General features: G+C 36.0%; 1 long non-coding RNA gene across 1 annotated transcript; it reads left to right on the forward strand.

Moving 5' to 3' along the window:
- Positions 1-52: 52 nt before the first annotated feature.
- LOC131541271 (uncharacterized) lies at positions 53-14,629 on the forward strand. The gene is made up of 3 exons (XR_009271450.1): positions 53-322; positions 8,722-8,805; positions 11,487-14,629. It is a non-coding gene; the product is annotated as an uncharacterized LOC131541271 (long non-coding RNA).
- Positions 14,630-15,533: the final 904 nt, after the last annotated feature.

Here is a 15,533-nt window from a genome sequence, read left to right on the forward strand (position 1 = left end):
TACGGTAGTGTCCGCTCCTAGTTAATATTCATAAGACTTCGCCAGAGCCTGATTCGTTTATTTGATAACTTCTTTGCCTTTCATCCAATCATCAGGCAGCTTGGCGAACGTCGCGGTACGTAATTAATATTCATGAGCCGGGCCTGGAAGGGCGATCCCTGTCAGCAGCACGCGCAGCGGCGGTCTCGAGGTGTTGCGCGCGGCCACTCCTCTCATAAACGTGCTCAGCCTTCAACCGGAAAAACCAGTTAAGCTGAATGGAAGGAGAAAGACAAGGGGTGTGTAGAAAACACTGAATGAGATGGGAGACACACAGATATAGGTACATGTTCCATGATGAACTAGTATTCAATGACAACGCGTGGAATCTAATTAAGTTGACGTGAATATTTGTTTATGGGATAGTTCATCCAAAAATGAAAATTAATCACTCACCCTCATGTCGTTCCAAACCCGTAAGACCTTTGTTCATCTTCGGAAGATATTCTTGATGAAATCTGAGAGCTCTCTGACTTTTCATAGACAGCAAGAACTACCACGGTCAAGGCACAGAAACATAGAAAGGACATCATTAAAATAGTTCATGTGACCTCAGTAGTTCAACCATTTAAGAAGCTACAGGAATACTTTGTGTGTGCAAAGAAACTAAAAATAACGACATATTCATCATTTTCTTCTCTTCTGGGGCAGTCATCGAGTGTATGGGCATATTCGTGCATTCCTCTGCTCGTAAACAAAGCGCAGCACATGCATTGTTTACAGGCAGGAAAAGCTTGCATCGTGATATTCTCCAAAATGGCACCAGGTTGACACGGAGGAGAATTGCTGAATAAAGTCATTATTTTTGTTTTCTTTGCATACAAAAATGATTCTCGTAACTTCGTAAAATTAGGCTGAACCACAGATGTCACATGGACTGCTTTAACGATGCCCTTACTACGTTTCTGGTCCTTGATCATGGTAGGACCCCTGCTGTCTATATTGAGAGTCAGAGAGCTCTCGGATTTCATCAAAAATATCTTAATTTGTTTTCCGGTTTTATGGGTTTGGAACAATGTGAGGGTGAGTAATTAATGACAGTATTTTTATTTTTGGATGAACTATCCCTTTAAGGCTGTTAAAGTTGTTTTAAATAGCAAAACAGTACTTTGTCAGCCAACATCATTGTTGGTATTTACAAACTTTTAATTTCTAGCTAAATGCTTTTTGTTTTTGTCTTTTTTAAATACTGTTTTACTGATTTAGGATGAAATATGGCATGTCATTTGTCCATATTTTATTGACAGTAGAGTATAATATGAATATCTATATCTATCTATCTATCTATCTATCTATCTACCTATCTATCTATCTATCTATCTATCTATCTATCTATCTTTTTATATTTGGTGAATCATAAGCAAAGGACATCAAAAGTATTGTTTATTTTGTTGTTGCTAATTTAACCATGCGTTTAGGGTTGTCTTAATGCACGTTTGGTGTGACATACTGTAACATACAGTTAGACTTTGGTCAAATATCAACTTTTTGCAGGTTAGTTAGTGGTATAATATCTAACTAGACTAGAATGATTACAGATATCTATACTATAGTGCTATCATATCGACCTGTAGATTCATGATCAGTAGAGCCATGTATGTGAGTTAATAATTGCTATCAGTGGCCATGAGTTGGTGTCTAAGCATCTTTGATAAATTGTTATAGTTTTTTAATTAATATTTTTACATTTTTCATTTCCAACTAAATGTACAGACACACACACACACACACACACACACACACACACACACACACAATTACATATATGTATGTGATATATATAACAAACCATATATAACTATAACTCTATATAACTATAATAACCCTGCCTGAAAGAGATTCTGAAATCTATCCGAAATCAGTCATTTATAGGACAAATTCAACCAAAAATATAATTCTGTCATTATGTACTCACCCTCATGCTGTTCCAAACTTTCCTTTTTAAACGGAATACAAAAAGTATTATTTCATAAGCATTTCATATGACATATGATATATATATATATATATATATATATATATATACAGGTGCTGGTCATATAATTAGAATATCATCAAAAAGTTGATTTATTTCACTAATTCCATTCAAAAAGTGAAACTTGTATATTATATTCATTCATTACACACAGACTGATATATTTCAAATGTTTATTTCTTTTAATTTTGATGATTAGAGCTTACAGCTCATGAAAGTCAAAAATCAGTATCTCAAAATATTAGAATATTTACATTTGAGTTTGAATAAATGACCATCCCTACAGTATAATTTCTGGGTATCTCTTGTTCTTTGAAACCACAATAATGGGGAAGACTGCTGACTTGGTAATGATCCAGAAGATGAACATTGACGCCCTCCACAAAGAGGGTAAGTCACAGAAGGTCATTACTGAAAGGTGTGGCTGTTTACAGAGTGCTGAATCAAAGCATATTAAATGCAAAGTTGACTGGAAGGAAGAATTTGGGTAGGAAAAGGTGCACAAGCAACAGGGATGACCGCAAGCTTGAGAATACAGTCAAGCAAAGCCGATTCAAACACTTGGGAGAGCTTCACAAGGAGAGAACTGAAGCTGGAGTCAGTGCATCAAGAGTCACCACGCTCAGACGTCTTCAGGAAAAGGGCTACCAAGCCACTTCTGAACCAGAGACAACGTCAGAAGCATCTTAACTGGGCTGTGGAGAAAAAGAACTGGACTGTTGCTCAGTGGTCCAAAGTCCTCTTTTCAGATGAAAGTAAATTTTACATTTCATTTGGAAATCAAGGTCCCAGAGTCTGAAGGAAGAGTGGAGAGGCACAGAATCCATGTTGCTTGAAGTCCAGTGTGAAGTTTCCACAGTCAGTGATGATTTGGGCTGCCATGTCATCTGCTGGTGTTGGTCCACTGTGTTTAAGTCCACAGTCAACACAGCCATCTACCAGGAAATTTTAGAGCACTTCATGCTTCCTTCTGTTGACAAGCTTTATGGAGATGCTGATTTCATTTTCCAGCAGGACTTGGCACCTGCCCGCACTGCCAAAGGTACCAAAAGCTGGTTCAATGACCATAGTGTTACTGTGCTTGATTGGCCAGCAAACTCGCCTGACCTGAACCCCATAGAGAATCTATGGGGTATTTTCAAGAGGAAGATGAGAGACACCAGACCCAACAATGCAGAAGAGCTGAAGGCCACTATCAGAGCAACCTGGGCTCTCATAACAGCTGAGCAGTGCCACAGACTGATCGACTCCATGCCACGCCGCATTGCTGCAGTAATTCAGGCAAAGGAGCCCCAACTAAGTATTGAGTGCTGTACATGCTCATACTTTTCATTTTCATACTTTTCAGTTGGCCAAGATTTCTAAAAATCCTTTCTTTGTATTGGTCTTAAGTAATATTCTAATATTTTGAGATACTGATTTTTGACTTTCATGAGCTGTAAGCTCTAATCATCAAAATTAAAAGAAATAAACATTTGAAATATATCAGTCTGTGTGTAATGAATGAATATAATATACAAGTTTCACTTTTTGAATGGAATTAGTGAAATAAATCAACTTTTTGATGATATTCTAATTATATGACCAGCACCTGTATATATTAATTTTTTCAAACGCATCCGCGGTTATCTCAGTCATGCTATAGTGTTATTTTGTTTTAACGCATTTTTTGAAGAAAAGGTTCTATAAAAAAAAGGCATTTTTGTGGTGTTCAATCAATATGTATTATCAGGTTTGACGTCATTTCATCGGCTGCAAACCTGGTGCAATGCAATATTTATATGCCACATTTGAATTTAATGTGAATAAGATTTAAGAACCATGACAGAGAGGAAGATTTGAATGATTGTTTCTTACAAACATGCAGCTTTTGTCTTCACAAGATGTTAATTGATGGACTGGAGTCATGTGGACACACTTTGCCTTGTTTGAAGAGAAAGATTATGGTCTTACATTCTGGTAAATCAATTGTTTTCACAACGACAGGATGAAAGTGATAACTACTGTACAGACTTCCTCTTTTTACACCTCCCAGATAAAGTTTCAGACACCAAGTGCTGCAGACATTGAGTGATACGAATGACTCATCAAAATGATTCCACTTCCTGTCAAAATGCTTATTATCGTAATCACATACTTAGTGTTATCACATAAACATAAATATAGAAAGTGAACGTGACTCGGCCTGTGAAAGAGCCATGTAGCATTTCAGGAGCAGTATGCGTGGGGTTAAATGAGGCCATTGGCTTTTTCTGCAAATTTCTTTTGCATGTTTGCTGACATCTGGTGGAAAGTCTTTGCTGCTACGGTTGGAGTGATCTGGAGTTATCTTTTTTTTTAGGCCAAGGACCTGTCGATGAAAATAGACTGAGCAGGGTCCCTTGTTACAAATTGTGAAAATGTGTTATTGCATTTTAAGCCTATAATATCATGTGTATATTACCATAGTCTTGTATTTACTTACATTACGCCCTTAAAAATAAAGGTTCCAAAAGAAGACGTTCCAAAATGAAAATACATTATGTAATATTTCAATATATAATATAGCAATTATGAACATACTGTATAACTAATTTTTGTGGAAAAAAACATATTTGTGTTTAAACAATTATTCAGTTTATGTTTATGTTTTTTGAATTAAGCCTTTCACCTTTGTATGGTTTAATATTTCATGCCAGGTTAAATGTAGCATTTTTTGGCTTTTTGGACGACAACATTCAATAATTTAGAAATAGCAGTAGGTGCGGTTTCCTCCCCGTGCTCGTGTTACCTGCACTCCACACCCAGTAACCACAATTGATGGCCTCCATTATGTGTTTGATCCATTTTTTTATGACATCCTAACAAAGGTCAAATGGGTGGAGTCTTCTCAGTCCATGATGGGGCATGTGTTTTCTGTGTTAATCTCATTAAATTGAATAAATAAGACATTATTTGGAGAATAGCTTTGGGCATAAAATTAGACAACATTTACAGTATTTTTCACATTTTCTAAAGAAAATGTGAGGTCTGCTTGCCTGTGAAAAAATTCAGAATGTTGCTAAATGGTCGAAAAGGTATTCTAGGTGGTTGCTAGGGTGTTCTGGATGGTTACTAGGGGATTGTTTACTGACCCAAGTCAAAAGAGCCCACCCTACACATCAAAGTTTAATACTTTACTATACTAAATACTTAAGTTTATTAATTATGAGCAATAGTCTTCGCAAGCACTGTTAGCAATATTATTGTCCCTTTGACACGATGAACTGAGTTTATTTACGTCTCTTAGCCATTTGTATAATTTTTTGGCAGATTCCTGTCGATTTGGAAAAAAGCGCCTGCTAAATGAATAAATGTAAACATACATTTGGGCACTTCTGCCTTTGGTCAAAAGAGGGCGCAAGAGGAGAGGAGACTCCATTCAACTCTATTCAACTTGCTCAATATTTCTCTGTGAATTTATCCAAAATTACATAAGTTACTTTAAGATGTGTTCAAAATATGTTTTAACCCTGTAAAGCCTGACATAGTAGTCCAAAAATAGAACAATGAATGTTTTTTTTTTTTTTTTTTGCTCTATATCTCCCAGTAATGTAAGATAAATGCTTAATTCGTGATCAAAGCTTTGTAGAGTCAAAACGTAAAATGCAATGCAATATAATGATGATTGAGAGGTGAACAAATAAACATTCCTCAAAATCCCGATTATCGTATTTCATATTGACATCTAAAAAAAAGTGTGAATAATCAGTTGCTTCAGTCCAGTAAGTGTTCATCTTGAATATAAGATATTCTTACGTTTACTTTATAAAATCAGTAAAGATTTCACAGCAAAAAGACTTTTTTACAATTATCTTAAAAGCTTTTCCTTGGGTAAAAAAATTGAAACTATCAATCAGACGACACCTGACGCCAAATGACCATTCATTTTGTAAACTAAACTACATCCTGTCCAAACACACGAACACAAAAAAGAAAACGTCACTTTTTTATTAAGTCATGAGGTCTTTGAATATATTGTGAATTTTACTACGCTAGATCATGCTGATCACAAATGATTCAAGGTATGCATTTGGTTAGCAAATGTTTCTGCTCAGACCCCTCCTTCTTTTCAGAAGGCTACTAAATCACTCATTCATGCTGCGGTGATCCCGTCTTTATGTTAACAATTCATCCTGTCTTCCTCTTCCCTGTTCTCCCGTTTCTCTCTCGGCACCTTTGTGCCCCTCCCTCGCTCCGTCGTTGTGTTTTTCTTCCTTTCTTCCACTCTCACCAGGTAACCAGACCTCCTGTGGGGGGTGTTGAGTTTCCACTTTCCCAGAGAAGGAGACAATTTGAGCCTCACAAAGCTCACAAAAGCTGTACGGCACCGTCCCTCCTCTCTCGCTCTTGGCCCTTTCTGCCTCTAATTCGCCACTGTCTGTGTGCCTTCCTCGCTATTCCCTTGACATTTTATTTCTTTGCGCTCTTTCTCTCCCTTTTTTCTGTGTGAATCAGATAAACGGACAAAAATAATTGCAGGGCAAACTGTGAAACACATCCACACATTGGCAAAAATCACATCAGACCTCAGTTGCTCACAAGAGATGGGAAAGAAATCGAATAAAATGAACAGTGATTGGTATCTTCTCTGCTGCTTTTCTCGATACAAAACACTCGAGTGTGTGTGTGTGTGAATATGTGTGTGTGTGAATATCTGTGTGTGCAGCTGGTCAGCAAAGAACAAGTGTAACTGAGTCGATGTGGCAGGCGGGGGTGGGGGGGGGTCTATATGAGTGTTGGTTTACAGTGTGCAACGATGACAGCAGTGGCAGCGTGAGAGACGAGCCGAGATTCACCCTTTGACCTCTCATGCTGTCACTCATCCAGTAAAATACTGTGTCATTATTGTTGATGTTAAAGGAGTCATTTATTAAGAAATGAAATTTCGGGCATCATTTATTCACCATTATGTCTTTGTCATCTGTGAAACTCAAAAGCAGATGTTTTGTAGCATGTTTGTGCTGCACTTTTCCTGCAGTGAAGGCATGCAGTGACCACCACAGAAGAGAGAAATACTTTAATTTTGGTCTGTTACTTAAGAAGACTTGGATATTTTGTGCACTGGCAAAACTGCATGTTTCCTATTAATATTTTTCTCAGTAAATTTTAGGTTGTTTAAATGTTTTTACTGTAAAACAGTATTTTAAACATGCTTTAAAACAAGATCAGTTTACAGAAGTAGCAAAAACGCATGTGTGTGTGTGTGTGTGTGTATGCAGAGCATGCCCATTCAAAAGATTTTTGAGCCAAGTGGATTTTGAAGGCAGCTTCCAAAAGACAAAATATTAGCCAAATAATATTTTCTATATTTGATACAATCACACCGGCGTGATTAAATCATTCAGCCGTCATATCATCAGCTGCTATATTCAAATCTGTGTTCCCTGGCTGGCGCTGAGCCAGAGAGAGCTAGACGCGTTTCTACAGCATTGCGCATTATAACCAATCACACACGATTCTGTTGAGCTTATGAATGCAATGACCAATCAGAGATCTAAAATGCCGGTGTTTTCTTCACTTGCTCGTTGACTGAGCTCTTTCTGGCGAATTCTCTAGTTAGAAACAACAAAGTGCAGATGTGTGTATGAATCTGTAAGTAAGATATTGATTTCACAGTGAAAACAGCTTCAGTGATTTTAATGGGAGTTTCTGAGAGTGCTTGAACTCTAGACTGTCAGTGAAAATGTTCTTTGATAATGTAAATGTTCTTTGCTCTCTTTCTGTACAATGAAAGTGTTATGATTAGTAGCCTAACTTACAATATTTCTATTCACATTAACTGTCAATGTTAAATTCACATTAAATATAAAGTCAGTCGTATTAAAAATATGTTATGGCATGACACCCTGTTACCTGAGTGAACAGACAGGTTTTTATGCATAGTTAATAGACTACATTATTAAGCTACTTTGACCATCGCCCACTATAGATCAACTAACATAATCTATAAAGGTGAGAATCAAGATATTCATATTTCATGATATAGTTAATACGTTTGGGAATGTTTCGAATAAAAAGAAAAAAAAAAAAGAAAAAGGAATAAAACAAGAACATAAGTGCTATTATGGCTGCTGTGTGTCACATGACGCCCCTGTGTGTGTATGTATGTATGTATGTATATATATATATATATATATATATTTGTACTTTTTTTAGGCATAAATAATCACATTTTAATGATGTTTATCCTTTAAACATTTGTTTGCCAGTGGTGTAAAATATTTATATAATTTTGTAAAATACAAATATTTCTGTTTCAGATAAACTTTCAACTTATCAAGAAAATCTTGAAAAAAAAATCCACAAAAATATGAAGCAGCACAACTGTGTTTAACATTGAAAATAATAATAAATGTTTCTCGAGCAGCAAATCAGCATATTAGAGTGATTTCTGAAGGATCATGTGACACTGAAGACTGGAATAATAATGTTGAAAATGCAGCTTTGCATCAGGAATAAATTACATTTTAAAATATATTAAAACAGAAAATAGTTATTTTAAGTTATAATAATATGTCATAATATTACTGTTTTTATTGTATTTTTGTATCAAAAGAATGCAGCCTTAGTGAGCGTAAGACTTCTTTCAAAACCCCAAACATTTGAACGATAGTGTGCATTGTTTTTTTTAAAAGGATGTTACTTTTGTGGTGCTTTTAAAGTGTTTTTCTTGGTTGTTTTTGCAGCTGTATGATTTCATTGTATGGAAATCAGCTTGGACATTCTTCAAGTGTCCTTTTGTGTTCCATCGAAGAAAGAAGAACATGAAGGTGAGTAAAAGATGAGAGTTATTAGTAGAATTATTTCTTAGTCTGTTTAGTAGTGTTTAAATTAGGTTGATGTGAAAGTGTATTGGGAAGCTGTGTTGACGTAGTGGCTTTTCAAAAATAAAAAGGGGAAAAAATGTTGTAATGAATTCAGTTTTGGCTGAATAAGTGGGCCTTTCCAGCAGCCGAAATGGCAAAAATCAAAAGAAAACAAAAAGAAAAGACAAGTCTGTTAAAACAATCTCTCTCTAGATCAAGGGCAAAAACTGTAAAAATGCTTTTGCAGGTTTGGAACAACATGAAGAAACTGGGAAGAAATGGATATTCAGATTCAGATTATTATTAATAATGTTTTTACATCTTCTGAAGAAAATGTGAATGGTGCATCATTATGCAAAACTCACATCCGCAATAGGGAAAGTGGTTGCCAAGACATTACTTGTGGTTGCTAGGTAGTTGCTTTCTGGCTGAAAGTCATAAAAGTTCACCCCTTAAGTCTCTGTGATATTCTGGTGTCTATGCGGCCCTGGTCCTGTCTTGTGTAGGATTTTTGTCACTCATTTTATTTTACCATAAGTCTACATATATTTGACCATTTATAGAGCTTTTGGAGCTCTATACATTGTAAAAAAAAAAAAAAAAGGATTTTCAGAAGTAAATCATGTTTCATTTATTTTGTTCACATTTGTAATTATTTGTGAAGTTTACTAGCAATTTCTATGTGAAAATTAGTCCAACCTAATTGCTTCAGTCATTATTCGTAAGATATTCTTTAGGTATTATTGAAATTAGCAAGAATATAATAACAACAAATACTGCAACATTTCCCAAGTATTTTGGTCTGTTACTCACAAAAAAAATCATATGACTTAAAAAGACTTGGAAAAGTAGTGCACTGCCAAAACAGCATTGTTCACTAAATGTTATGCTGTTTAAAGGTTGTTGTTGTTTGTTTTTGTTTTTACTGTAAAACAGCATTTTAGTGGTTTAAATATCATGTAAACATAAAAAGTATACATTTAAATATAAATAAATTTACTTGAGTAGAAAATTGTGTAAGATACAGTGCCCTCCAAAAGTATTGGAACAGTGAAGACAAAATTGCTCTGTTGGCTGTGGAAGCCAATTAGAGCTATTGCAAAAACAAAGGGCTTGGAGAAATCAAGAGTTTGGAAAACACCAGCGACACAGCAACCAACAACTACCTGATCGGCTGAGAAAACAACAGTAGTTGATAACAGACAAATCATAAAAGCTGTGAAAATGAACCCTAAAAGACATGTCTGTAAAATCACCAACAACTTCCAGAAAGCTGGGGTGATGCTCTGACAATATACTGTCCTCAGGAGACTTTGACACAGAATTACAGATGCTCAACAGCAAGATACAAACCTCTGACCAGCTCCAGAAATAGAAAGGCAAGATTAGAGTTTGCAAATAAGCACAAAGGTGAGCCAAAAGAGTTTTGAAACTGTGTTTATGGACCGATGAGACAAAGATGAACCTTTATCGAAGTGATGGAAAAGCAAAAATGTGGAGAAAAAAAGGGAACTGCAATGATCCCAAGCATACAGCCTCATCTGTAAAGCACGGTGGAGGTGGTGTCATGGCATGGGCATGCATGGCTGTCTCTCCACTTTACTGATGACTTAATGTATGATGACAGTAGCAGAATGAATTTGGAAGGGTACAAGGGTACTTGCCTACCAATATTCAAGAACATGCCACCAGATTCATTGGGAAGTGCTTCATATTGCATCAGGACAATGACCCAAAACACCTGCCAGTTCAGTCGAGGAGTTCATCAGGGCAAAGAAATGGAAAGTCTTAGATTGCCCGAGTCAATCTCCAGATTTAAATTGAACATGAATTTCAGCAGCTGAAGAGGAGAGTAAAGGCAGAAACTCCCCAAAACAAGCAACAGTTGGAATTGGCTGCATTAAAGGCTGGGAAAAGCATTTGAAAGGATGAGACCAAGTGATGTCTACTGCTGTGGGATCTGCAACTAAACAATAGCTTTTAATCTTTTATATCTGCCTTATGTTCAACTGTCCCAATACTTATGCTCACATCAATGAGTGGGATGAACTCTAAAAGTGCTGTTCTTTTTATTTGGTCAAACATGTATGTGTTGAAACGGCTAATAATAAAATGTGACATTCTGTAGTTTTGTCTCATATTCATCTTTTCATCATATTTGCAAATGTCTTGACTCCACAGCCAACAGAGCAATTTTGTCTTGACTGTTCCAATACTTTTGGAGGGCACTGTATATATATATATTTTTTACAATATTTTATTTTGCTACATTTTTTATGTATGTTCCCACACTACTCAAGCAAATTTATCTTCATTTCTACATATTTAAAATTTTTCACCTCATTACTGTTCAAAAGTTTGAAGTCAGTGAGATTTTTTTAATTAGTACTAAATTATTTCACTATTATTAAATTATCATAATTATTCAGCAAGGATGCATTAAATTGAAGCCATGTGACAAACAGAGTTTATTTGGCATGCATCATTTAGTCATTAGAGCAAGATTTTCAATGAACAATGACATAAATATCACACAAGCTACATTTATTATCAGTCTTTTTAAAGTTTGACAGCTCTTATGCTTTAATTTTATGGAAAAGAGCTGCTTGTACATTCTGCCTAACATCTGTTTTTATGCTCCACAGATGAAAGATAGTGACACGCGTTTGCAACACGCAAGTAAACAATGACAGAATTTTAATTTCTGGGTGACCTATCCCTTTAAGATCAGTCCACCTGATCGGACGGACGTTAAACAAATAAAAAGTAAAAATAAATGTGCCCTGGTCAGTAGGGGATTCCCATGTCCTCCGTCTTTACCCCCACCGAAACCCTTCACTAACCCATTCACTAACCAGGCAGGGTGACGCTCCGAAAGAACCCCCCTTCGTCCCGCAGAGAGAGGGAACGCTGTGACCCTATAAATAGAGGCGAGGAATGGTGCTGATGTGTTGAAGGAAGGAGGGGGGCATGGAAAAAGGATTAAGAGAGATATTCGGCTGGTGATCGGGCTGTTCTTGCAGCCTGTGGATCTCTGACTCAGGTAATCCGGATAGCAGGGATGTCACATGGGACTTTCGTGCGATCTTGATGACAGTACAATTGGCCTCGTTTGCGCTCCGTCTCTCCCTCTATTTCCCTCTCTTCCTTTTGGCAGCGGTGCTGTGCCTTCCCCTGAGGATGGGAAGTGCGATCATTATTGGAGGTAAAGGTGTGATGACTGTACGTCATGTTCAGGTGCTTACTTCCTGACTGGAAACATTCTGACTTCCTTATTGGCTCATCGGATGCTCTTATCCAATCAGAATCTGGTCAAGTTCACTCCTTGGCAACTTAATGTTTTTGAGGGAAAGATTTACAGGTAGTCTAGATCTAAATTGAACCTTTTGTGCTGTATAACTATCCCTGCTGCAATCACTCACGCAAACAAATAGATACACGTTGAGCTGTATCTGTCAGTCAGCTAAGGTTTATTGGCATGACTGTAAACATTTACAACATTAATAAAGCATTTACAGGTCAGAGATCTCAATATGAACTGAATATAGACTGTACAAATTAGAGTACATTTGACAAGAAAATACCATTCCAGTATTTTAAATTTCACATTTAATTTAATGTGTTGCATGCCATTTTGTGTAATTATTTTATTAATTAAATGTGTGTGAGACCCTGAACCACAAAACCAGTCATAAGGGTCTTTTTTTTTTAAACTGAGATTTATACATCATCTGAATAAACAAGCTTTCCATTGATGTATGGTTTGTTAGGATAGGACAATGTTTGGCCGAGATTCAACTGTTTGAAAACCTGGAATCTGAGGGTGCAAAAAAATCTAAATATTGAGAAAATTGCCTTTAATGTCCTTAGCAATGCATATTACGTTTTGATATAAACGTAAAGTTTTGATATATTTACGGTAGGGAATTTACAAAATATCTTCATGGAACATGATCTTTACTTAATATCCTAATGATTTTTGTCATTAAAGAAAAATCAATAATTTTGTTACTTTTATTTATCAAGGATGCATCAAATTGATCAAAAGTAAAAGTAAAGACATTTATAATGTTACAGAAGTGTTCAAATAAATGCTTTTTTTAAAATTAAAAAATACTTTCTAGTCATCGAAGAATTTTGAAAAATAAAATAAAATAAATGGGCAGCAAAAACACAACATTTGATAATCATGAGAAATGTTTCTTGAGCAGCAATTTAACACACAATGATTTCTGAAGAATCATGTGACAATGAGGACTGGAGTAATGATGCTGAAAATTCAGCTTTGATCTCAGGAATAATTATTAAAATATGTTCAAATAGAACATCATTATTTTAAATTGTAATAATATTTCACAATATTACTGTTTTACTATATTTTTTATCAAATAAATGCTGCCTTGGTGCGCATAAGTGATTTCTTTCAAAAAAAAAAAAAAAACGAGGAAAAGGCCAAAAGTTAGGCCTCCTTTCCTGCTTAACAGAATCTGTGAGTCGGGCAGCAGGTCTCAGGGTTGACCGAGGTTAAAGAGCAACAATAGCATGTGAGACCCAGGGTCAAAAGAGCCACAGGAGTGATGAATGGCCAAGAAAACCACGCTAGTTTGTGTGACTGTGCAAGTTTGGGTCAAAAAAGTGTGGGAAGAAACAGAGCAAAACATTTTGTCATTATGTTTCATAGGACTTTTTTTTTTTTTTTATGATATATTAAACTTTTATAATGCAAGGCTAAATCAATCAACATTATTGTGGAAAAAAGCATATAGTGGAGAGTCCCGCAAATATTTCTCTGGGTGGGTTTCATTTCTGAAAGTCAGTTTCTTTTCATTTACCACATGTTGCCACATTATATGGGCTAAGTTCTCACTTTAGGTTGGAAAAATGGAATACTGTATATCATGTTATAGATATTAATATGAAAGGTAACATGCATATTGTTTAAGCCGACATAAATTGTAATCAATAAATTATGTATAATTACAACACTTGTGAAAATATAAAAAACTTGTTTCCATTATGGGATAAAAACATAAATAAATAAAAAATGTAAAAAATGTTTTTAACTTTTTCTATTTTTTTTATTTAAAAGGGGTGCCTTTATTATTTTTCTTGTCAAATGTGATGGGAATGTAACTTTAGAAGAAAGAATTCACAAAAATAATCCCAATTTATGGCAGTTTTGAACTAGATGTCTGAAAGCAACATTTAAAAGCACTGCTAGAGAAAACAAGCATTTGTGTAATTGAACTTCTGATTCAAAATTTTATAGCCTCTGTGACAACTAGCCCCAGTCCCCTCTTTAAAGATGCCATGGCTCTGTTCATCTTATTTATCTGTGTTATAATTTCATTCTTTTGTGGCGTACCAGTACCTGCTTCACCGACTCCTGTCCAGTCATGTACAAACCAGACAGTGTTTAAGCTGTCAGCAATGCAAAAGAATTAAAAGTTGCATATGAAAACAGATGTACATCAGTCATTGTCACCCACTGTTCAGGTACTTATCCTGCACAGTTCTGTGCATGAGGTCCAGATTTGTCATAAATACATCTTGTCTCGTCATTCTGTTTTCAACCTCTTCTCAACCCCCTTTCAAACTAATTCCTTCCCCTCCCCCTCTCCCTCTTTCTCTTTATTCAAAGCCATTGATCATGCATGCAGAAATTTAGCACGCCCATAGCTCCAGTCGGGAGCGCTGGGGCGCTGTCCTACATACTGCTTCTCCACACACACACACACACACACACTCATCCTGAGACCACAATCAAATACACAAGCATGCACACACACACACACACAGGGTAACCGCGCTGACAAACTCTTGAGCCGTGATACATAAGCACGCAAATTTTTTACTAATTGTGGCATGCATTCCTACCTGTTTGGCCTATGAACTGCTCTCAAAACTTTTGGAGCATGAGTTTTATTTTGAGTCTGATAATTCAGATTTTCACTTTGCATCTGTTTTCTTGTCTTCCACTGAAATTTCAGGTTTCATATATCTAAGTTGTACTTGCAGGTGCATTTCTGCTCTAGCTTTTGTGCTCTTAAAATAACTGCTGATATTGTTGGCTTTTGTATGATAAATTGCTTTTGCTTTTCCTCACGTTGCTTTGGATAACAATATGATTTAATATATGTCATAGAGATGCATGGTTTTTGCATACAGATGTCATTTTTTTCTTGTGCTTTATCGAAGTTAACAAATTAGGAAACATAAAATCCACATTTTATGTACTCATGAGATATTTTGTGAAACGCATAATTGTTTATTTTTAAATTATGTTTCAAAGTAAATGTGTTCAGAGACAGTAAATATATTTTGAAACGGGCTTTAACATTCCAAATTATTACACTATTTTTCCAGCCTGCCCTCTGAATGTCAGTACATATTTATTTTCAACGAATCACGAAATAACAAAACATTAAAATGACAACAATACCACGTGAGATGCTGTTGTTTATGAGGAACAATGCACACCTCCCTGAGGACTACAAATGGTTGTGGTCAGTCTGTTGGCCCCACCCACTCAAGCAAACCACCAATCACCTGGTCCTGACTTGGTGCCAATTCAGGCCGGCTGGAATCCAGACTACCAATCACCAAACTCAGCCTGATGCTGTATGATATTGGATGCTGCTTGGCTGTAGACAGCGCTAGGTTGGTTTGGTTGATGGTACACACAATAGACA

This window comes from Onychostoma macrolepis, chromosome 05 (assembly GCF_012432095.1).
Source record: "Onychostoma macrolepis isolate SWU-2019 chromosome 05, ASM1243209v1, whole genome shotgun sequence".
Lineage (NCBI taxonomy): Eukaryota > Metazoa > Chordata > Actinopteri > Cypriniformes > Cyprinidae > Onychostoma > Onychostoma macrolepis.